General features: G+C 35.6%; 1 protein-coding gene across 2 annotated transcripts in view; it reads left to right on the top strand.

Moving 5' to 3' along the window:
* Window positions 1-25039, top strand: part of GRIK2 (glutamate ionotropic receptor kainate type subunit 2) — a gene marked incomplete at both ends in the record, with an annotated part of 685772 nt that overhangs the window by 622981 nt on the left and 37752 nt on the right. The window lies entirely within an intron of this gene.

Here is a 25039-nt window from a genome sequence, read left to right on the forward strand (position 1 = left end):
AATAAGTCTGTACCTTCTGATGCTATTTTTGGTCATGTTCTTCATTACATTGATTAGAAAACCAACTTACACAAAGACAAAGATGAGTTAGTACTCTCAAAAACAGAGCATAGTTTTCCTCTAATCATTAAAATATTCTATGTTCATCTACTTCTTTACACTTTTAAGTGTTCTTGTAGTCGAAATATCCAGTAGCTTCTAGATCCCTTACTATATAACTTCCTCATGATTAACTTCCACATTTTACTTAGTGTTTTATATCTGTAATTTCATGGATGTACAACTGAAATATATAATTTTCTTCAATATAACCCACATGGGTATCAGAAGATTTAAAGTGATATTTACTTCATTTATGGAAAATAAGTTGTCTGATATATAAATATGCTCATAGTAAGAAAATAACAGAGTTTGAAAAACACTAGAGTATAAATATTGTAGATTTCTCACTAAGGATCAGCATTCCCACAGAGGAAGATTTTTAAGAAGCTTCTTCTGATACTGTAATAATTAAAAAATATTAAATTGTTTGTAAAATATTTTAGCATGTTATGAAAATAACTGGCATCTTTCTTGTGTTAAAGGAAAAGTACTCCTCTGCATGAGAAATAATTATATAAACAGATGCAGAGAAGTCTATCTCAATGTGTTTGGTAGACTTCAGTTTTATTTTACATAATATTTATATATTTACTACAATTATCCCTAGTGTTACAAATTGGCTTTCAATAGAAAATTGGTAATTATTATTTAATGACTTGTTAATATCCGTTACTAGCAGTGGCTGGATATCCTATCATTAAACTGCTATTTTTCTCCAACACTGACTATTTTTGTTAAAACTCTTAAGTGGACTAACTTTTTTTTTTTTTTTTTTTGCACTATTTATTTTTAGTTGTTTTCATGCACTTTTAGTTACTGCTCAGCATTTCTGTGTAGAGATTATGAAGTTTAAAATATGGTTATAATTTCTTTAATGTGTTCAAACCTTAATACATTCTGAAATGAATTTTGATTTTTAAAATGTTGTTAGTGACTAAAATTCAGCTGAGATTTAGATTATAGAACATATTTTTTTTTATTTACTTTCAGTACAATATGTCCAAGCAGATGCTAATTCATATCAAGATGATGTTTTTTGATGTAAAATTGTCAAAATATTGTTGTTAATTATTAGTATAGTGACAGATATTAATTCAAATAATTGTTTAGAGTGATAATTTGCTGTGTCAATCATGACCCCCACTAGTTATCTATTTTCTAAAGTGAGCCTTCTTGTCTTATAACTTGAAATACTAGGAAAGTGTAGTTAACTAGCTAACATTTAGAATTTAATTCCATAAACAATTATATGAAGTTTTGTGTGATTTGTTAAATTAATTAGGAGAAAATACATTTCCCAGTTAAGTACAATTTTATCATCCATAAACAGAAGCATTATTTTGTAACTACATATTTAGAGTCTGATGTACTTGTTAACTAATTGTTTAAATCCATTTTATATTTTAATAGGCCATCCTAAATTATTGAAATATCTTAGTAGATGTTTGTCCTAAGGCACATATAAAATCATAGACACTCTTTTTTAACTGTTTGGGTTATATAAATTTGGTCAGAAATATAATTGAGTTTGAATATACTGTCACATCACATACACACACACATACACACACACACACACACACACACACACACACACACACACACACAAACCTCAACTCATATTACCATCTTTTTAAAAGATTAAATTATTGTTGAATAACTGTGTGTCTGTTCCGGTGTGTGTACATGCAGGTAAACTCTAAAAGAGTCTTTATTTTTCATGCCAAGTATCGCTGTACTCTTCCTTTGATACAGTTTCTTATTTCTAGAGCTAACCAATTATCTACACAGGCTAACCAGGAAGCCTTGGCAGTTTTCATATCTCTGCCTATCAGTGCTGAATTACATAAATATGTCACTGCACTGTCATTTTTACATGGATCCTAGTGATCAATTCCAGGCCAACTGAGTCACCACAGCCAATCCAAATTTTACTTTATTTGGAATTATTGATATTTACCAATATTTCTGTTTTGTTTCTCTTAATACTATGATAAAAATATCTCTAGAAGAGGAACTTATGAGACTAAGGGTTTATATTAAGTTACAGTTCCAGGATAATGGCATTCATACTCAGGATTAAAAACCAGTGAATATGTGCTTGGTTCTCAGACCCGTTTGGAAAATTATATAGACCAGGATTCATGCATGAAATGATACCACTTACAGTGGACATGTTTTCTCACTCTAATTAAGGCTATCAAAATAACAATCCCACAGTCATTCCAGAATCCAATCGCTTCTAGATGACTTTAAAATTTGCAATTTGATGATCGATAGATATTACTCACATGGAATTAAAAATATATAATGACAACTAAAATATGTGTAATAGTTTCATAATCGTCTTATCATAAGATTTCATTAATGTTCTTGAGTGCATTATTTGTAAACAACTGTGTACATAGTGTACATGACTAAAAAAATGAACATGCACATTTTTTTAGACAGAATAAAAATAACAAAGAAAAGCATTATACTTAGAAACAACTACTGGAACTTTATCCAATCATTGTTTTTCTTTTCAAATTAAGAGTAATATGCAACTGTGGCTTTTATTATGTTAGTAATATGGAGGCTTATAGATTAAGTAAAGTGATAAAATATAGGTTGCTATGATCATGCTTAAGTTTTATTGTAGCTGTGCTTCCTGAGTACCAAGAGTACCTAGAAAGAGACAATGGCAGAATGAGATCTGTCATGTGAGTTTCCTCTAGCATGATGGGATAGGCCAGGCATTTTATCCTAAATAATGGGAAATAAATTGAGTCTTAAATTATATTTTAATAAATTTATTGAGTTCCTTGAATAGGTTTACTCAGCTTGATTTTAATAAATCATGGATTGGAAGACATATGGGAACTGCATATAACTAGAAAAATACAAATGCAGTAGTGAATGTAATTCTTATTTCAATATGGAAAGCGTGATTAGAAATATGGCAAGGGCATAGGAATATACATTAACCAGACAAAAGAATCTGAAGACAAGGGACTAAAGGAAGCATGTGTCTGAGATGTCAGTTGAAGGGAAGTGACAATAGAAAACTAGTTGTATAAGAGTTCTTTATGGCTGCCGAGACGTGATGGAATATAAAGGCAGGCTTGAAGGACTCGCTGTAGGAGGGTTACACAAAAGGTGAAGGTGTTTTGAAATGAAAAGATTTTTGAAGTATGAAGAACTTGGATTTGGGTCTTTGAAAATTTTAAATTTGTGTGTATCGCAGAGACCAAGAGTGAATGAGTTCATAGACGATTTGGAGTTTTAGAAAAAGACAGCCTGAAATGGAACAGAGTAAGTTGAGAGAAGTATTCGGGTTTCTGGGGAAAAAATGAATGTGGATTTCAGCTTTTCACACCGAGGGATGAGTGACTCTCCAGCTGCTGTGAGGACATTGTAGTTATGTTCACCTAGAATTGGTGCTAGCTTACAGGTAAAAAGAGAAAGATTCGAATGAAGGAAGGATACAGGCATCACATCGAGAAACAGTGGTATGGAAGTTTGCATGAATAGATTGAAAACTAATGTCAACAGCTAAAATTTGTTAACCAGCTGTTGCAAAAATATTAACAGCAAAGATGTTTAGTAAGTTTAGAATAGAAGAGTTTATGTAGAATAGTTTTCTAAGCGTGCTACTGTGCAGAAAAGTGTAACATGATATTGGATGTGCATGGCAGAGCCACTAACAAGGCTACTGGGGTTGTCCATGGGGCATCTGAGAAGAAGCTTATGGCTTACGTGAAGCATGTGCCGGAGATGATTTCTATTGACTTTCAAAAAGTGTTATAACTTGTGTGGCAATTGTCTTACAGCTCAAATCAGTAGGAGCAGGAATAAAGCCACCAAAACCTATAAAATAGAAATACAATGTACAAACCCAATATACTACCATAGAAAGTCTCCTGTCTGTAGAGTTACAGTTGTTTAACAATTACTGATCCATAACCAAGAAGAAGAAAAATATAGGCATCAGTATACTATGTGTCTAAATGCCATACTTGACATGGTATGATGAGATTGGCATGAACTCAAAGAAGATCCAAAACCTTAAACTAGGAGAAGGGAGAAGTTCCAAATAGCTCTTTGGAACTTTTAAATATGCAGCTGTTTTGTGTGTTTCTTCCTCCCTCCTTATTTCCCTCTCTCCCTTCCTCCCTCTCCCCCCCCCCCTTTTCTTTCTTCTAATTCCTCATTGTAATTTAGTGCTTTGGTTAGAGTGAAGTAAGACACTTGGCCATGCTGTGACTGATTATAGAGGGTGGAAATTCTTCCTTCTGACATTCTCACACCAAATTTTTAAGGTTAGGTTACATCTCATTTATCATTTATCCTGAACTCACAAGATTCTGTTAAGATTCTTAGTCTACATGTCATAAATTGTAGGTTCTTTTAAGTCATTCCAGGACAGGTTTTATGCTTTGTTTTTGTTTTTTATTTACTTTCTTACGTTCAGTGCCTGGCATGGTCCAATATATTGTGTGGGTGCCCAGCACATATTAGGATAAACAATGGAGGAATATGCTAGCAAAAGAACTATGGAAGGCAATACACTCATTGGTTCTGACTCTCTTCAATAGGAACAGAAGGCATTCCAGACCAGGATAGCTACAAATGCACTTTCCACAGCAAAAATGCCACTCCAGGTGCTTTAGCTAGTCTTGCACTGCAAATAATTGGCAGATAATATATGTTTTCGTGTTCCTGCAAGATTCTAAATTATAAGCCCAAGAGTGCATTGTGCATATGAGATGATTATCTTTATTTTTAAGTACATAATTCATGCACTGAAACATTTTGAATTATCTAGAAATCTTTATGGCTTGTCAAACACACTTTAGATGAATATTCTCATTATTGATTATAGGGTGTTTCTATTTTCATTTGGCATGGCTGGGTATTAGTGTCTTATGCAAGGCATTGAAGAGACGAGAGTGTGATAATTTTTAACTCGATTCCTATCTCTCTATGTGGAAGAAAGATTTGGTGTGGATGACACAGTTGCAGGAAAAGTAGTCACTATGTTTAAGAACAACATTCAATGGCCAGGACCCTCTTTGAAGGACAAAATGAAGGATAAAAATAGCTTTTTAATATGTAAACATAGCCTCCTATTTTCAGGATATTTTGAACTTGCAGGCTATCTTTATGTCCAGAAATATGGCTTTCTCTCCTCTATTAATTCAGTGTAACAAAAAACCATTCTCTGTACTCCCATGTCCTTCCTTTCAAATAATCTGTTTAAAATTTGCAGATGCTTTGGGATAAAAGTGGCACAGTTATTCCATGAACTGACAGTTTTGCTCATAGCTAAAGCCATTCAGATTGCTTCACTAGCATCAGATATACCTTTGGTATGAAGCACATATGGTGTTATTCCTGTTCCCCTGAATTAACTCTAATTTCATAGTGACCAAGGTCAGATGGGTCCAGATAGGGCTCAGCTGTTCCTACCTAGCACATATGTTCCAGTGTTGTTGGTAATTTATTTACTGTAATAAAAAATTAAAATGCTAATTTTAATCACACAGTCCTTCCCCATGCTATGATCTTTCCTGAAGCCAGGCTTTTGGATCTGTTTCATGATCTTGCTAAGCATTAAATAAATGGTCCTACTAACAAGGAAACATTTTGCACTAGAAAGAATATTTACAATATAAAAGTTGTTTCAATATAATAAATATAGGGAAGAATGCTGCCAAATTTACTTAACAAAGAAAAACAAATAGCAATTCTTTCAATTTTAATAATTTCCAATATTTACTTATGTGCCAAAATCTATCTAATTCGCCTAGGCTATAGAAGATAAGTACTGATTTGTAAATTCTGTCTTACTTTTTAAACAAATCAAAATTTACTTGTTTCAAAAAAGGTGGTGCAAAATTTGTTCCATGATGCTGCAAACACCTGATCAACCTTCTAAGGAGTTAATTTATGTTCGAGCTGAGATAAAATCTTTCCCAAGACTCTCTGAGTAAAGCAAGCTGTATTTAGAAGTATACAAGTTACTGGCCAGACATCTGACTCTTGTTGAGTTTTCAGAGAGCAGGACCTCCCTGCATTTCGATGTCCCTTTTGTGAGGGAAGGACTAAGTTTGAAAGAGAATGTTGTTGAGAGAATTAGCTGTTAGTACCTGGACAGAATAGTGGGGGAGACTAAAGCTCAAGTCTGCCGATAAGGTATATAAGAAGAAGAGTATATTGTGTGGAAGGGGTGGCATCACAGGTAGTTAGAATTTTAGCAAGGCAAAGATGTAGCTATGAATAATGAGGTTATTGGTCGATCATAATTTAAAAACTAAAGTTTGCAGGATGCATTGGGTTTACAAAATTAGAAAGTAGAACAATATCTCTGATTTTGGAGTCATTTTCCTTCCTCAGTCTATGTAACATTTTTATGTCTTTTATAAGGGAGCATTTTCTGAGAGAGTTTGAGGTTGAGAAAAGAATTATGGCACTAAATATCTGCCACATAATAAGGTTGGTGATACACTGAAATACAGAGTGCCCAACTATTATGATAAATAAAATTATCAAGAGAGAGGAGCAATAATTTAATAAAAGCCAAATGGAAATTTATACTTCTAGTTAGAGATTTAATGATGGAAGGGTCAATAGTAATTTCCAGAAACAGAAGGTTCAAAGGCCCTGCAATGGCTGACATACCAGAAGGAGCCTGGTAATGAAAATGGGCACCACTTCTTTACTTTCCTTTTTTTGTAATGTTTCTTTGAGTATAGCTAGATTATCTCTAATGATTCATCAATAGTTTGTGTAGAAACAACAAGTTTCTTTTAAGGTTATGCAATAGCCCCCTCTGTTTTATATAAAGCAGGTCAAGTGGCCTATAATATTGTAGAACTATTTTAAGCTAATGAATCTAGCTATTGACTGATCTGGGTCTATTTGGGTTTTGCAGGTGGCTTTTCTGGTGTGCCAATTATCATTACAGGTAGCCACTTTGTCCTCTAATGAAAATTCTTTTGATTTAGCATTTCAGCTTATTGCAGGAGCAAAGCACAATGTATTCGAATCTGTGTATACTTTCCGGCCATCACTATCAGGGCCCAGGAATGCTGAAAGACTACTCAAAGGCTGGGCAATGAGACATTCATTAAAAGCATTTGATTAGTTGGCTGATCCAGATGAAGACACAGAGAGCAAATCATGTACACTGGATGGGTTTACAACAGCTATCAAAAAAAAAAAAAAAAATCTGAAGGTCACAGCCATATGTAGTCTGCAGATGATATCTAGATGGTGACCTCTCAGCCAAGTGGAAATCTGCTGAGTCTGATATAGACTAGAAAAATAAGTTCGGTTAAAGTTTAGGAACATAAAGAAAATTATTATATTTGGAACTTTCAGTCCCATAATCATAGTAACTTGGGGATAGGAGGAGTTGAAAGACCAAAATAGAGAGATATGCTATATTAAGTAATAGGGAGAGAAACAGGCTACATTTATATAGACTTCATTTGACTTTTGAGAGGTAAGACCATGCCTTATGACTTTTTTGGTTCAAGGAAACTTACATGATTTTTTAAGTTACAAAAGATAAAGAACATTAGATATATTATTAGTGTTACCATTATTCATAATATATATGAAATCCATATTGCAGTAAAATCGCATCACGACTTCACTGATTAATGTCAAAATTCTGAGTCTTTGGAATCTTAGTATAACAATACCATAGAATGACAAAGGAATCTGAAACATTTCTCATTTTTCATATACCTGTGTGCATTTAAAATCAATGTCTCCTGGGTGACTCTTATGAAGTGTGGCTGCTAACACAAGATATAATTTTATTGATGAATGCATGGACGTGTAGCTTTAATACCCCATTGAGCAATCGTTGTTTTAAATTTTATTTTACCTAAACCATGTTTAGAGTCCAAAAATCAACATATAAAAATTTATCATAATTAAAATATCTTAGAAACCTGTGTTAAAAGTTTGAAGTAAACTTTTTCATTTGTTTTACAAATTTTTAACTATACTCATTAACTTAGAAATCTTGAGGTACAGAAACTTCATATAACACTCTTGTTCTGCTTTTTCACTTTTCTTCCTGGTGGGCGGATAAAGAAAGAGAGGAAGAGAGGAAAAGAGGGAGGGAGAGAGAGACAGAGAGAGAAAAGAAAGAAAGAAAGAATGAATGAAAGAAAGGAAGGAAGACAGAAAGAAAGAAAGAAAGAAAGAAGAAAGAAAGGAGAAAGGAGAAAGTAAGAAAGAAAAAGAAAGAAAAGAGGCTTGTAAAGGTTAAGCCAAAAATGAACATATCAATGGCAAACAAAAGAAACCAAAGAAAAGGAACCCATGGGTAGGCACAAGAATTGGACATTGACTTATTAACACACTGAGAAATCTAACCCAGAGGAGATGGTTGGACACTTGGAGGTCCTATGAATGCTGCTTTCAGTGTCTGTGAAATCACATGAGATCTAATCTTGTTGATTTACAGGGCATTGTTTTCTCTTTGTTCTCCATCCTCTCTGGCTTTTCCACTGTTTCTATCTCCTCTCCTCAGGATTTCCTGACCTTTGAAGAAAGTTATTTGTTGTACTCGTTGTGTTTAGCACTGAGTTTTTAAAGATTTCTTACTTTCTGCATAATGTCTGGCTGTGGTTCTCTGTATTTTTTCTCATCTGCTACAGAAGGAAGCTTCTCTGATGTTGGTCAGGCAAGGCACTGATCTGCGGGATATAAAGAATGTGATTTGTGTCATTTTGTCTATGATTTATAGGTATAACCATCAGTATTTGGCTTTATTCTAGGTCCTTGGACTATCTAGTATCTGATTGCTAGCCTAACAGTTTTGAGTATGGCTTTCATCAGATGGGGTGGTCAAATAAGCTATTAGTTGGTTACTCTTGCAGGCATTGGGCCAGCATTGTCTTAGCATATCTTATAGTTAAGCAACCTTGTAAATTAAAGAATATATAGATGGGTTAATATTTACTTTTCTCATACTTTCCTTTACCAGTGATGAGTAGGGGTGAAGGCACTGTGTAGACACCAGCTGAACTTCTCCGTGTTAAGTGACTTGGGTATATATTGTCTTCAGCAATCAGACCCTGTGTCAGAACAATCTATAGTCTTGGCAGCAAGCTGCATTGTTCAGAGATTTTCCTTAGACCCCTTTGCTGACTCGATTATATCAAACCTGATTACAGGACTTGAAGCTTCATTCTGGGATATTAGATGATCATTTGGGGCTTTGTCTCCTTCATTATTTCATGATGTCATATAGATTGTCTTTAAATTTGTATATGTTTAGGAAGCTACTACTCTATTAAACTTAATTTTAGCTGTTTCCATATTTTAACCCCAAACTCCTTTGCTCTTCTGCCTCCCCGTATAATCCTCTCATTCTAGTTCCTCCACCTCTCTATAACTATTCTCGTTCCCTTTCCTAAAGAGATCTTTCTGTACCCCCTAGTCCCTTACTCTATACCTAACCTCTATGGTTTTACAAATTGCAGCTTGGTTCAAACAACTGAAATCCAAGTAAATAACCTATATATTTTTTTCTGTGTTTGGGTTACATCAATTAGGATAAATGTTTCTAGGTCAGTCCACATGTGAATTTCAGGGTTGCATTTTTTTGACAGCTGAGTAATAGTCATTTATGTAAATGCGCCACATTTTTTATCTATTCTTTTGTTAAGGGTTTTAGTTTTTCCCCAAATTCTGGTTTTATTATGAATAAGAATAAACATGATTGGGCAAGTATCACTCTGGTAGAATGAAACATCCTTTGGGTATATTTGCAAAAATAGTTTAGCTAGATCTTGAGGCAAATCAATTCCCATCTTCTTGCAGAAATACCAGGCTTATTTCTATAGTGGCTGTACAATTTTGCAGTCTCAGCAGTAGTGTGAGAGTGTTTCCCTTACTTCATATTCTTGACATGAGCTGTCACTGTTCTGTTGATCTTAGCTCTCCTGATGAGGTCGAAAATCTCTAACATTATAAGTAATAAAACATTAAATAGGTCTGACTTTTCTTTCTATCTATGCATTGTGCATATAGCATTGAAAATAGAGTGAATTTAATAGCATTTCCATTTAAGTCATGGAGGCAGCTTCATTTCCAAGAGAACTATCTAAAAACAAATTCTAAATCTTACTGTTGAATATTGACGTGAGCACTGTCTTCTTGTTTTTTAACAGTTTAAGATTTTTAACAGTTTCAAAGTTTGTAAATACTTGATAGTAAACAACATAAGTAAGACACTATCAAAATGTATTTAATGCAAAACTATGTTTAAAGATGAAAACATCAGTTTAAAGGTAATATAAAATTATGGGTCTGGAGACATGGCTCAAAAGTGAAGAGCACTTACTGCTCTTGTAAAAATTCCAGGTTCAGGTCTCAGAACTCAAGTGGTGCCTCACCACATCTGAAGGACCACTTCCAGGGCATTTCCCAAACTGTTTTTTGATTTCCATGGCAACTAGAGATATGTGCTATTCTTACATAAACATAGGCAAATAAATAAATAAAGCAAAACAACAAATACCTATACTACATGCAAAATAAAATTGACAATAGTTGTATACACCTTTAATTTCAGCACTTGGCTGTCAGAGGTAAATGGATCTCTTTAGTTCAATACTAGCCTCATCTACAGGGTGAGTTCCAGGACAGCCAACGCTACAAAGAGAAAACAAGAAACACTGTCCTAAAAAGAAATAAATTATTTTTAAATATATTGCTTACAGCATAACAAAACAAATGTCTGTGCAATCACAGGTTTAATTCTTTCTCACTAAGTCTTAAGAGCGTTTATTTAAATAAAAATAAAATTCGAAGTATAATTTTTATGTGAATATTATATATCAGTTTTAAATTCTGTGTTTAATACATTCAAGAAAATTGTCATATATTAATCAGTTTTTGAGATTTGAGAAGCAAATAGTTTTCAATGGCAATTATTATTTTAAATGAAACAAGTATATATTCACTTTGTAAATCATTAGGTATGTATTTAAGATATCTTCATTTTTATCTTGTGTGTCCTATTTTAACAAAATGTATTTTGATCACTTGAGTTAACAAGTCTTGCACTTTTTGTTCCTTCAGTATTTATCTTACCAGTAATCTTTATTTTCTATTTGTCTTGATGTTTCATAATCCATGAACTACTTTTATAAGTGGCCAATTTTTTCTGAATATTCTATATTGGTTGTTCACTGATTCAGAAAGAGTCAGATCAGCTTACATGCCTCAGCATTTTTCAAATAAACATTACTAAACATGGAACACCCAAATAATTTAAAGTTGCACAGAGCTGTCATTAGTGTGTGCAGATCTGAGAAAAGGATACTTATCATTGTAATCTACTCTAATAATTACAGAGGGAGATAAGATAAACAGGAGGATAAAATAAGGTTATTTTATTTACAAAACTTAAAACTTTTCCCACAACTGTAGAGATGGCTCAGCAGTTAAGAGCACTGACTGCTCTACCGTGGAAACACAGTTTTCCCTAGCACCCACATGTTGTCTAATGACAACCTGTAACTCTAGTTTCACGAAATCAGATACCTTCTTCTGATGTCGATAGACACAAGGCAAGCAGGCATATGCACATGCCTACATGCAGACAGAATACGAATATACAAAAAACAATGTAAAATGATTTTTTCTTGAATTACTTTATCTTGGGTGTTTGGGTTTTTTGTTTTTATTTATTTGTTTCTTATACTTATTATATAGGATTTGAACCTACTTGCTGGCTTTCTCTGTCTAGTGAATCACGTACTACGAAGATAATACTTAGGAGTGATTTCAAAAAGTTACTATCTACTTATGTAATAAAAATTCTGCAATAAAAAAAATCATGTCCCGTATTTCAATCTGTTGTCAGTAGCCACTGTTTCCATAATGAGTGGCCTTATGTTCTCGCTGAGGAAAGGAGCAGCAGATCACACGTTGTTTTCTTCTGCACTAGCTCAGTCTTTCACATGGCCATGTTTGACTGTAGCTTTTCTGTGCTGTCTTTATTGCATACTCAGTTCTGTCACTGCAGACAATTACTTTATAGTATATTCATGTTACTGCTTGCATTTGAAAGAAATATGGGTGTTTCCTCATATGTAGCTCTGGTTGTCCTAGATAGCATGATGAAGACCAGCCTGGTCTGCCTCTGTCTCCACATGCTGGGATGAAAGCTGTGAGCCTTTGGGCATGTCCTTATCCTTCTTAAATAATACAGTGCTATCAATGACCAGGCCAGGCTGAGATTTGACTCCAGGATCTTTCTTCTCATTGTATACTCTCACTTGTCTTTCCACTTTGCTGTACCCAGAAGTTCTTAAAAGCAGTATTAGTTTGGCTCAAACACAAAGTCTCTATTTCCCTTTTTCCCTGCCTTCTTCTCCGTTTTTCTCTCATGTAGCTTTTTCAAGTTTCTGGCATAAGATACTTCATTGAGTTAAACTAACAACAGTCATAAAAAATTAACTTATTATTAAAAATTGGCCATTGACTTTTTTTCAGTATTCCTGTGTGCTTCCATCTGAAGTGCTCAGTCTAAGCTTCAAACTGATATGTCTTTTATCAAGTTTAATGGACCCACAACATTGATGTTTTATATAAAAACTAGTTTCATTTTCAATCCTTATTCACAAACCTTAGATTTTATTTATAATTTTTAAAATGTCATAATTTCATCTGTTGACTTCTTCAAGACTTTAACTTCTTCTTATTTTAAAAATTGTAACAACCTTCTATCTTATTTAAAAAGACAAAAACTTTACAATGCCTCTCGTTTCCCCTAAATATATCATGTATTAAATTTCAATTGTAGTTTTATCTTTGTTTCATATAAATATTCTGAGTTTTAAATTTATCTTCATTCAATTTGAAATAAACATTGTTCAATAAGCTTTGAAAATGATATTATTTATTCTATATTTGTTGAAGTATAATATACAGCATTGCATAAATTTCTATGAAGTAACATGATGGTTTCATATTTATACATTAAAAATTATTACAATAATCTAGTTAACTAGTCTATTGATAATTTTTCACTTCTTTCTTTACAAGAATACTTTAGACTTACTTAAATGTTCACATATATAATATAAATATTTGTAGTTGCAATGCTGAGTGATATATGGCAGATACACAAAGGCAAATGATGCAAGATATTACTTAAGTATGCAATTGAAAGAGTAAGCTCTGAAAAGCAGAATGTCGAAAAGTGGTCGTCACAATCGTGGGAATAGAGAAAATGCAGTTAAGCAAAGGCTCTTTGTCTTGTTCATCCTTTGACTTTTTAATACTTCCCTTGTTTTAAAATCACCCTCCAATGGCATTTAAACATGGTTAAATCTCTTCAATCTTCAATAATCTTACTTAAATCAAACTACCTTTCTTCTACTAGCCTTGATCTCTTGTTCTTCATGATTGGCCTTTTAATGTTTTCCTTTTTTTCCCCCACTCCCTGGAACCATTATATTCTCCCAAATCCTTCCTAATCTACTTCAAGGTGCCTTCTAAGTGCTTTCCTGCCCACAATTATTCAAGAACTTCTCTAGTGTCAACTCAAAGGAAGTTATTTCGTGTTTTTAAGTTTCTAATGAAATCAGAACAGACATTCACTACCTTGCAGAATATGCCATTGATTCAACCTCTGAAATATTGAAGTTTTCAAACAAACCTCTTCATCTATGTCTATTCTTTATATCTAGTTTAAAAGGCATTTACCATCTGTGCAAGTACTGAAATAAATTCTAGAACCTTTGAACATAGGAGTCTTTTGTTTTTGTTTTTTAATATTTCTCATGTATCTACCATTTTGTCACGTTTACCAGTAACATTTTTAGGTTGAGCTCATGCTCTAAACTCTAAATTCATATATCTATTACATTTATATGTTTAAATTGATAAAGCAATTTCTGTCTTTACCAAATAAAATTTCAATTTATCACTTTGGATAAATTTTGTCCCAAAATTTGACCTTTTTTTTAAGAGGATTTTCTCTTAGTTAAGGTTATGTTTAAATAAGAAAACATATTCAATTTTGCATATGTCACTATATCTTGATAAATATCTCTCCATCATCAACCCAGCTCACTGAGCAAGGTTTCTTCCCTACCATCTCTGATGCTACACAGCACAGTCTTTAATGCTTGAACTCACCCACCTTCAGCATGAAATATCCATCTTTCACAGCTTTAGTGAAGGCTCTGAATGACTATTTCATTTTATTGTTTTTCTACAAGCAGCATCCAGCCTATATTGCCTTTTTTTGTTGCTCTCATCATTATCAAAATGCTTGCTCGGTTCTTTGGTTTGTATGTGGATTTATGCCTGGATTGTCAAAGTAAATCAACAAATTTTAAATAAAAGAGTCTATTGGCCCTATGACAGTTATGGTTGCATTGAGAAAAGTTCAGTGTCAACACTGAGGAGGGTTCAGTAAAAGATTATTCCAGTAAAACAGAGAGGCCCACATCTGTTGAAACTCAGGATGGTTATAGGACCAGGATGAGTTATGAGGGTGGAAAATGTTCACAAGAGCTGATGAAACTGGGAAATAGTAACAGTGTGTTTTTAATAATTGCTATTATTTTAAAAAATACAGGTTTTTATACTAACTTCTTGATTGAGAGTTTTTGGGCTCAGATAGAGCCATTAGCTAAAGTAAGACTCTTTTGAACTGACAAAAAAAAAAAAAAAAAAAAAAAAAGGAAGATCCTCCTTCATGATTTACATATTAGCAAGATTACATGTCCAACTCCTAGAAATAGGTATTTTGTGTTTACAAAACTACCAAGAAACTTTAGAGATTTGAACCTCAAAAAGACTAATAGATATTTGTGCATATTCTATATTTGTATTTGTATATCTTCAAAAAAATCTAAAAATTGGAAAGAGACATGCCTTATTGAAGTCCCTCTCAATTGTGAAGTGGCCATGATATGTTTGGAATCTAGGGCCTGTAGTAGAAAATTAATTGTGCAAATAGAAATCAGGTATGTTTTAAGTCTACTTTGACCACCCTATCCATTTCTCAATCATAATATAGTACTATGTCTGACTTGTGGTTGTCTGATGACCCCACACATGTAGATCACTCCATAGAAACATGTCTTACCTGCTGAGGTTTACTCAGTCTAGAACATTCTTCTTCTTATTGTGCATTATTTAATAATTTTTAGATATTAGTTCTTATATTTTTCTTCAGACGTTCCCTGCACAGTACCTTTTTCATTATAACCTTACCCTTCTTTATATTTTCTTTTCATACTTTTATACCACTGAGAAAGTTCATATAACTCCTTAGATCTTTGTCTTATGTGTGACTCCCTTTTCAAATAGTTACTCATACATGACTAATAATATTTAACAGTATTTAACAGACATTAGAAATTATCGTTGTCAGTCATAGGAATAGTACAAGTTTCTTTGTATAATATGCAATGGGGAAGGAGGATAGCTTGAAAATACAGTATATTTGTGTCTTTAGATGGAGTTCATAAAATATAATGATTAAAAATATAAACTTATACCTCAAACAAACCCAAGTTTTAATCCTGTTTTTGTAAATAAACAAGAATGTGGGCTTAAAAAATTAGCATCACTATGTTCTGCTAATTTATTAAAATGGTGACTGAAATAACTATTTAATAAAATTCTTACAAAAATTATTTGATTTAGGATGAATAAATAATTAACAGGCATCTATTAAATGATAACCATATATTTACTTATATATTGTAATTATTATCATCAATCTGGAAATGTTCTGCTTCACGAAAATTACAATAGCCTTAAATTTTATATAGAAATATAAAAATATTAATTAATAATAAAAAATTCTGAACAATAAAATTACAACTAACATTATTACCATCCCATATCTCAAATAATGAGACTATCATGGTATAGGCATAAAAACAGATCCACTGATCAATGGAATAGAATTATGAAGCAACATAAATACACACATACCATGAGTTACCTCTTTACAGATAAACAGGCCAATAATTTCAAAATAGACCAAAGACAGTTTCATTAACAAATAGTGTTCTTTAAATGCAAAATTACACACAGGAATTTGAAACTTAATTCATAACTTTCACCCTTAATAATATTCAGCCCACGTGCATGGTAGACCTCAACGTAATTCCTAGTATCCTGCTTTTGACAGAAGAAAAAGTTAAAGAATATGCTTGAAATCACTGGCAAAAAGGACTCTCTAAGAAGTCATCATGCCAGTATCACAGACATTTAGGCCAATACATGATAAATATATGTTCATAAAAATACAATGTTTTAGTATATAAAAATATTTTATAATTTGATTATACAGTCATCTGGCAAAATGACTTTTCTAAACACTGGTTGGCGGTGGGGAACCTTACCATATATACATGTTACAGAGGGTAGTATCTAATACATAAAGAACTCAAAAAGTAAGCAATAAAAAAGGAACCGAAATTAGACTAAACAAAAAAATTATCAAAAGTTAAACTACAAATAGCTAAGAAACACTTCTAAAGTGTTCAAGATCCTTAGCCCTGCATGATATGCAAATTAAATGTTATCTGAAATTTCATCCTCCCCAGTTAAGAACAGCTAACCCCCCACCAAAACAAATGAGGATATATATGCTCTTTTTGTAGGATTTCCAAGAAATGAGACAGATAATAAAGGCAGATGGTCTTCATTTTTGGTGGCTGCAGTCAGCATGTTTCTTCTGGATTCAATATGTTTTATGGCCCAATTGAATATAGTGCATTCCCACTTCTCTACCTGATAATAGTCTTAGGTTTCTTGTGGGTAAAATGCAGCAGTCACTGGTATTGAGTTTTTAAATGACTAAAGTAGAATTTCAGTACACTCTATTTTGAGAGGAAAATGTAAACATTTCCCAATATCAGGAGTGAGTCATGTTTAAATCCTCTTACTTCCAAATGAAAGACTCAGAGAGCCTTTGTATGCAGAAGATGCCCTCTCAAAGAGACATGGAGATAGCAATCAATGCAAAAGCAAAAGTCTTATTAGTCCAGTGCACTGGGGTAGCCTACATCCAGAGAAGAGGTCACTCTGAAAGGCTGCTACAAGCTGTTTTTATACTTTTTTAGGGTAAAGATTACATCAGCAAGGTTACAACAGTTAAACTTATTGGATAAGCATATTGGCCTTTGAATCTATTGACTAGCAAGCAAGTGGCAAACATTTGAACTTTATCTGGGACCAAAGGAACAGGTGACTACCAATCAGTACATTCTGCAGTTTTTCAAGAATGCTCCTGCTCTTCCCGTGAACTGTGGATAAAGATTGGAACTTGGCCTTGCCTTGATTTGAGGCAGTGGGTGTAAGGCTGGTAAAATCTCCTAGGGTCCTTCATTTCCCCCTTTTCTAGGTCACTATTTCAATCTTGAAATCAAAGGTCATCTTGTTCTACAGCCTCACACTGTTGTTTGAGCACCATTATTTGCACAGTGTTAAGGTGTTCCTTGATGAATACAACTAAGTGATTAAAAATACAAGGACTAAACATTAGGAGCAAACATAGAATGATCAAAGGTCCTATGAAGGTTGAAACTAAAATGACTCCCCTAGCTATAAAAACAAAAGGTCTAACTGAAGCATCAACTGATCTAAGACACAAAACCCCTTAGTCTGATTCAGCACCTGAAGATGTACACAAGGTGTTAGTCTTGAAGAGCAAGCCTACCACGTATCCTCAGCGAGAATCAAATACCCATCCACCATAGTCATGAGCAGACTTACAAAGAAGCTTTTTTTTTTTTTTTTTTCTGGGAAGAGAGTGCCTATGCATGTCCTTGCCCGGACACTTGTTGCAAGGTGAGAGATTATTGGGACCTCCACCAGCAGCCCTCATCTGTGTTATTCTGTTTTATGGGGCCCAAGGTGGCTATTCTTTCATAATATGAAGGAAACTTATCATAGCAGAGGAACAAGAGGTGGTAAGAGAAGGCTTGGTTGAGTTTATACCTAGAAAAGACTTTTCTATAAGGTTTAGAAGTGGGTGCTCATCCCCCTGGGGATCCTCATTAGACAACAGATTCTCTATTAACAAGGCCACTCTGGTTACCACAGTAACTCTTCACCAACTTGGGCTGTACTGTAAGGATTGGCTTAATGGGTCAAGGGGCCAGAGGTGGCAGGACTATAACAGAGTTGGACCCTATGGAGGTAGTCCTCAATCTGCAAGCAGATGGTAAAAAGTCCATTATCATAGACAGATTGATATAGCCTTAGTATCTAGGTGTTTCTTTTTTCTAAAGTATGTCCTCTGTTTTCTGCTTCCATAAATTAGATGAAGAGGAAAGAGGAGGTTGTAGAAGAAATTAAGACAGGACCCTTCTTCTTCTCAGCTACTACTTCCTCCAGTGATGTCAGGGCAGGTGCCAAATACCCCAAAAGACCCAGAGGCCCTACTGGTCCATGGCCCATGTAAAAGCTTCTGTGTGTTAGCTCTCTACTTGTTGAATTCCTTCTTCGAGTAATTAAATCCCATGAGGAGGAGAGAGTAGTCTCTCGCAACTCTATGCACTACAAAAGGAGCCATCAGCTCCTCTACACTTATGGGCCCATGCCCTAATTCACACATTTTGGGGGCACACATAGACTGGGATGAGGTGTAACTTACTCTTTAGGTGAGGGTGCCTACATACTAATTCTCATCTTTCTAGACCACCCCTGGGATAGGGCTTTGGGGATCATGTGTTTTCACCCGTGCATTCTGGTAGACTTTCCCCCAGCAACTAATTTACACAAATCAGGTGTTAAAATGGACAACAGAGCCCAGAGTTCTTTTTGAATTGTCGTCAGAAATCTAAGTGTGACATATAAACTATTATTACTATGGCAAGTCAATTCAGAAACATCAACCAGTAGGGTGAAAGAAGCAGGGGTCCATTATAGTATCTAAAGGAGGGTGAAGTGGGAGGGGGTATTACTAACCTTATAAAGGGCTAAAGGAAGAAGCATCACACAGTCTGTGCCAGTCTCCAAGGTCAATTGAGTTTAAGGTCTCTTTTCGAGTTTTATTGAGATTTTTATCCTGTCCTGAACTTTGGAGATGGTAATCACAATGAATTTTCCAATTGGTTCCCAAGAAATGCTCTAATATCTGACTTACCTGGGCAACAAAAGCCATTGTCTGATCCAATTACCTTAGGGGTGCCAAACTTATAGATCTGTTCTAGAATCTTCTTAGCTACCACCTTCACCATTTCTGTCTTTGTTGGGAAGGCTTTCACCCACCAAAAAAAGGTATCTACAGAAATGTATAGATATTTATGTCCATATCTTCCTGGCTTAGTCTCTGTAAATTTTCCCAGTAATCCCCAGGTCTTTTGCCCCCCCCCCCCCGATCTCTTTCATTTTCTACCTTAGTTCTACATGCATTTGCCTTCTGACTTGGCACACAGTTATCTACTAGTTGTCCCATTAGATGCCTCAAATCTCACACAAAAGAATGTGACAAAAAGATTGTACCAAAAAGTCCATTGATGCATTTTCTTCAAGTCCAGTACTGTATACCAGGTTCTGAATAGGGGCAATGAGCTTGACAGGTTATAACGGTTAGGTACTGTGGGATAGAGATCAGCCACCCATTTATTTATGTCTCAGAGATCTGAAACTGGCCAGCAGATCTTGAACTGGTTCCAGGTTTTCGAACCAGTAGGAAAGGTGTGTTCCAGGGTGATTGGTACTTACTCAGAACCCCTAATTGGAGTAGCCTGGTGATGTGTGGTTTGATCTCGTCTCATGCCTCCTTTGACATAGAGTAGTAATGCACCCATATTAGGCTAGCCTGGGCTTTTCAGTTCTATATGGATGGGGGTAGGAGGCTGATTCTCAGCCTCCCCAATTCCTGCAGTTTCTGCCCAGGCTTGTGGATATGCCTGCAGCCACCAGTCTGTCATATCCGAGGTGGGCTTCTTTTGCTCAAAGAGTTGATACTCTTCCTCCAACTGGATGGTTAGGACTTGAATGAGTTCTCCTTTTGGCCATCTAACCTGTGGTCAGTACATTCTGCAGTTTTTCAAGAATGTTCCTGCTCCTCCTGAGAATTGTGGTTAGAGAATGGAACTTGGCCTAGCCTTGATTTGAGGCCGTGGGTATGTAAGGCTCGCAAAAACACCTAGGGTTCTTAACAATCTTTCACTTTCCAATTTCATGTTTCTTCTTTTTCACAGCAGTAGGCTGTATCCACACAACACTTGATTTTACTTGCCTCACTTAAAAAAATTATAAAATTAAAGAAAACCTCTAATAATAATAATGTGACCTGTGTACATGGTGTCCTATTTCATCTTCATAATAAGTTTGGGAGTCTGGCAAGTATATTTGACAATATAAACTGAAAATTGAAGAGATTAAGCAGCTACAGATTCATTAAGATGGAAGTATTAATAATTACTTCAAACCAAGTATATCTCTTCTGAACTTCTATATAAGTTACTTAAAATAATCAGTTATTCAAAACTGGCTATATTAATTGCAAAAAAAGCAGTTTCATATTTAGCCTAAGAGTTTACATAAAATACTTTTCAGTAGTCATCTGTAAATATCTTTTAAATGGAATACTTTTTTGCAATTAATAAGACTTTTGTTTCTAATCCAATAATACCACCTCCATCATTAAAAGTAATAGAATCCTCAAAAGATGTTCAGAATTAATCACTCCTCATATGCTTATATAGACATCAGTACAATTTGTTGAACTTAGTAAGTTATAATTTCACAAATTTGCATTGATTCTTATGAAATTTTGAGAAAGATTAATATAGGTCATAGAAATATAATTACATTTTATAGAAATTAAATGACTCTGTAAATGAGAAGTCAAAGCATAGCCATCATTGAAATCCTAAGATGGTCATTTCCTGGTGTCTTGTATGGATGCATATGTCCTGGAATAGCTGAACAATTTCAAGCACATGCATACACAGAGATACACAGATATACATAAACATAAAAGCACATAGAGAAAAACATAGATAAAAAGACAGACATATGTGTGAGTCCACCAGGGTATTGATCACTTTTAACCATGTTTTTGTTGTTGATGCAACATTTCATATCTAGATGGAAAGGGGCTCTGGGGAACAGGAAATCTGAGAGTCAAATCATAATGTCCAAGTTGTTGCACTATGTTCTGCTGGAGACTCCTTCCTTTTTTTTTTTTTTTTTATTTTTGTTATTAATTTTGTTATTTTTTTATTTTTTTAAATTGGATATTCTCTGCATTTACATTTCAGATGTTATCCTTGTCCCCCAATCCCCTCCCCCTCCCTCATCCCTCCCATTGCCTTCATGAAGGTGCTTCCTCTCCCAACCACCACCTCCCACTTCAGCACCTTGGTACTCCCCTATACTGGGAAAACAAAGGAGCCTTCCCTGGACCAAAGGCCTCTCTTCCCATTGATTCCAGAGACTTCTATCCTCTGCTTCACGTACACCTAGGGCCATGGATCTCTCCTTGTGAACTCATTGGTTGGTGTTTTTAGTTGTCCCTGAGAGGTGTGGTGGGTTTGGTTAGTTGATAATTGTGTTCTTCTGATAGGTTTGCAGACCCTTTCAGCCCCTTCAGTCCTTTCTCTAGCTCATTCATTGTGGTCCTCATGTTCAGTCTGATAGTCTGATGGTTAGCCCATTTCTCCGTATTCTGCTTTATTTCTCTAATCTGCATTTTTCTGGAGATCCCTTTCTGCATGAGACAGTTCTCCAAGTGGTTCTCTCTTGCTGCTATTTCAAAAAAAAAAAAAAAAAAAAACAACTTCTTTGGATAGTTGCTGTTCTGCAGGTTGGGGCCCAGACTTTTATTTTACATATCAATTGAATATTTTACTTCAGGTTTGCATTTGATTATCCAAAGGAACAGCATCCACCCATGACCCCAGGCCTAAATTCTGGCCATCAATGCAAGGAAAACAACAAGCTCACAGTTGCTTTTAACATTTCCAAAGAATTCAGGGATCTTCTTGGCATTGTTAAAAAGGAGAAGACATTAAGCTTAACCAGCTGGGTGGGACCTTATCCTGAAATTACCATTTCTAGCAAACCTGGGTCTGAGCTTGCTGTGTCCCAGGCTGACCTTGAATTCTTTTTATTTTTCTGACAAGCCAGACCATTAATGCAGCTGCCTTTGTTCCTTTAGGTTAGTAAAGATCCTCATATAATTTATATTTCATCCTTATTTTTTGCATAGTTGAGAATTGTATATTTTCAAACTCATGTATATGAGTTTTTTTCTTTTTTCCACAACCTTAAGGGCTGTTCCAGCATTTACCATTTTGCTAACATATTAGCCACACCTTTGCCTTCTTTAATCCTGCTGTCTGATTGATATGAGTCATTAATGTTAACAAGGAGGACTTTCCTTAAAAGAGGAATATAAAATATGTACATTATTATACAAACTAGACTTATGCCTGTGGCAGCCATCAGCACTACTGGAAGTCCTTGTCAGGTGCTCCAATTCCAGGAGCAGGAGCCATATCATTTGGTTAAAAGTAAATAACAATCCCCCAAAAACATTATTAAATGCTTAACCTACACTAGTCTGTGGGTAGTAGTAACTAGAAGACATTCATACTTGTTAAAATTAAGATCTTACATTTAATGTAAAAATGAAAACAATTAATGTGACTACTTCATGCTATTACTGTTAGGAAAAAGATGGTGTGTGTGTGGGGGGGGGTATGATTCATGGAGATGCAGTGAGGCCTGGAGATAAAGGGGAAGCCTCTGGGGGACCTCTGGTGGGAATCCCTTCCCCTTGAGGAACCAGCCACACAAAGCTATAGTACAAAATAAAGTTTATTTGTGTCATGGGAGAAGTTAGGAGTGTAGTAAAGGCAGAGAGAAAGAGAGGAGAAGTAGAGAACAGAGGCTGGCCTTGAACACATGGAGAGAGAGAGGAGGAAAGGGAAGGGGGAGAAGGGAAAAAAGGGGGCGGGAGAGGCCAAGAGACCAAGAGGAAGCAAGAGGGCAAGAGAGAGAGGAGAGTACAAGTTGCCACTTTTATATTGTCAGTTAACTGGGGCCAAGCATACCTGACTATTGCCAGGTAACTGTGGGGTGGGGTATGCCTGGCTGTTGCCAGTTAATTGAGGGGTGTGGTTTACAAATAAAAATGTGTGAGGCTGGAGACAAGGTTTGGTGTTTAAGAGCACTGACTCTCCTGGAGGATGTTGATTTGATTCTGAGCACCCAAATATTAATGTACAACTACCAGTGTTTCACTCTAGTCCCAGAGGATCTGATATCCTCATCTGTTACCACAGACACTGCTCACATGTGTACATTATGCATGCAGGTAAGATACCATGTACACATAAAAACAAATTGATTATTAAAAATAATTTTTAAAAATTAAATAAGTGTAAATGTTTTCCTTAAACAGGGAGGGTGATAAATAGCTACACAAAAAGTATACACAACACATGTTAGAAACAAGTGTTTCCTTAGGCCTTGCTGTGTTCGTTTGTGACGTGAAATGAGTTGTAGTTACCTCAGCACGGCTGGTGGGCTGTGTGGGGACGTATAAGGAGCACGCACAGTGGACTGTCCTCAGGAGAGAGTGACTCTTGTCACGTCCTCCAGCCATGACTACCACCAACAGATTCTCGATGGGTTTCACTATGGAGACTTGAAAACTGTTTGTTTTGAGATTATCTTGGAACTGGACTTAAAGGGAAAGGGTTTTTTTGGGGAGTATGCTTCTAACAAAGATGTACCCTGAAAGTCTGGGGGGGGGTAAGTTACAAGGTCATCCCATTCTTTTCTCAACACAGACACGTACAGGGTTAAAAGGAATACAAATATGAACTACAGAGAAGAAGAAAGTAAAGTAGCCTGAAGAGGAGGTATCAGAAAGAAAAGGTTGGATTTACAATCACTTCTCGTGATGTTATGCTTTACTACCATGAAGTACCCAATACAGCTACAATTTAGCTTCTGGTTCAGAGTGGTGTTCAGAGTCCAAGCATCATGATAAAGTTTCGTGACAAGGGCTTCTCCTTGGTGGCATGATCTTGAGGTGTGGTTGACAAAAGTGAGACTATATGTAAGAACAAGTATATGCATCTGAGACTGGCTGTGAGAAGACCTGGGAGGAGCTATGGTTGGCTCGTTTTATAACAATCCTCTTGTAGGAACTAGCAAAAGTTAGCATGGGAAATGCTAAAGAAATAGCCAGGTCCCTGTGACTAGTACCCGAGAGGGTACACTTGAAGGTAAAAAGAGGAGCGTCAACCCCTTCCTTCTCCCTGCCCCAGCTCCACTCCTTTCCTGGCTTCCATGGTTGATTATCCTCACCAGGATGCCCGCCTCCCTCACCACAGGCCCAGAGGTAATAGGCCTGTTGCCCTTACAGGAGCTTAGGATCTGCATGGCTTTCTGCTCAACCGAAAGCCTGGCAGACTGAAGCTGGTAGGAGGAAATAGATTTACTAAAGGAAGGCTTGGGGAAAATAGAAAAAACTTTCTCGTTACCATCTTCAGCTCCAGGACTTCCAGTGTGAAGAAATCTGTGCTGTGTGGGGAGGAAGTCGTTCCTCAGTCACAGGGGCTTGCTCATCTCTACCGTGATGGACTTTGACCTCCCATCACTAGTTAACTAGAACACAGGAAGAACTTCTTTTAGTACAAATGATTAGGGAGAGGCCAAGATAAAAAATAAAGAGAGGGGGAACAAGGGACAGTTTCAGACGCGGGCTTACAAGCCGATGATGTTGGATGACACGCTGAGCCATAAGCCAGAAAAGCCTTCCCTCCTGGGGTGACCTCAGCATTTGACACGGTGATGGGGAGCTGACTGATAGGCCTGGGAAGGAAATGGAGGTTCCTTCGTGCCCTGGGGAATAAGTCTACCAGAGATATAAGGGCATACTAAGAAACCCCAGAACCATGCTTCTCCCTTTCCCTCT

This window comes from Micromys minutus (assembly GCF_963924665.1).
Source record: "Micromys minutus genome assembly, chromosome: 25".
Classification (NCBI taxonomy): domain Eukaryota; kingdom Metazoa; phylum Chordata; class Mammalia; order Rodentia; family Muridae; genus Micromys; species Micromys minutus.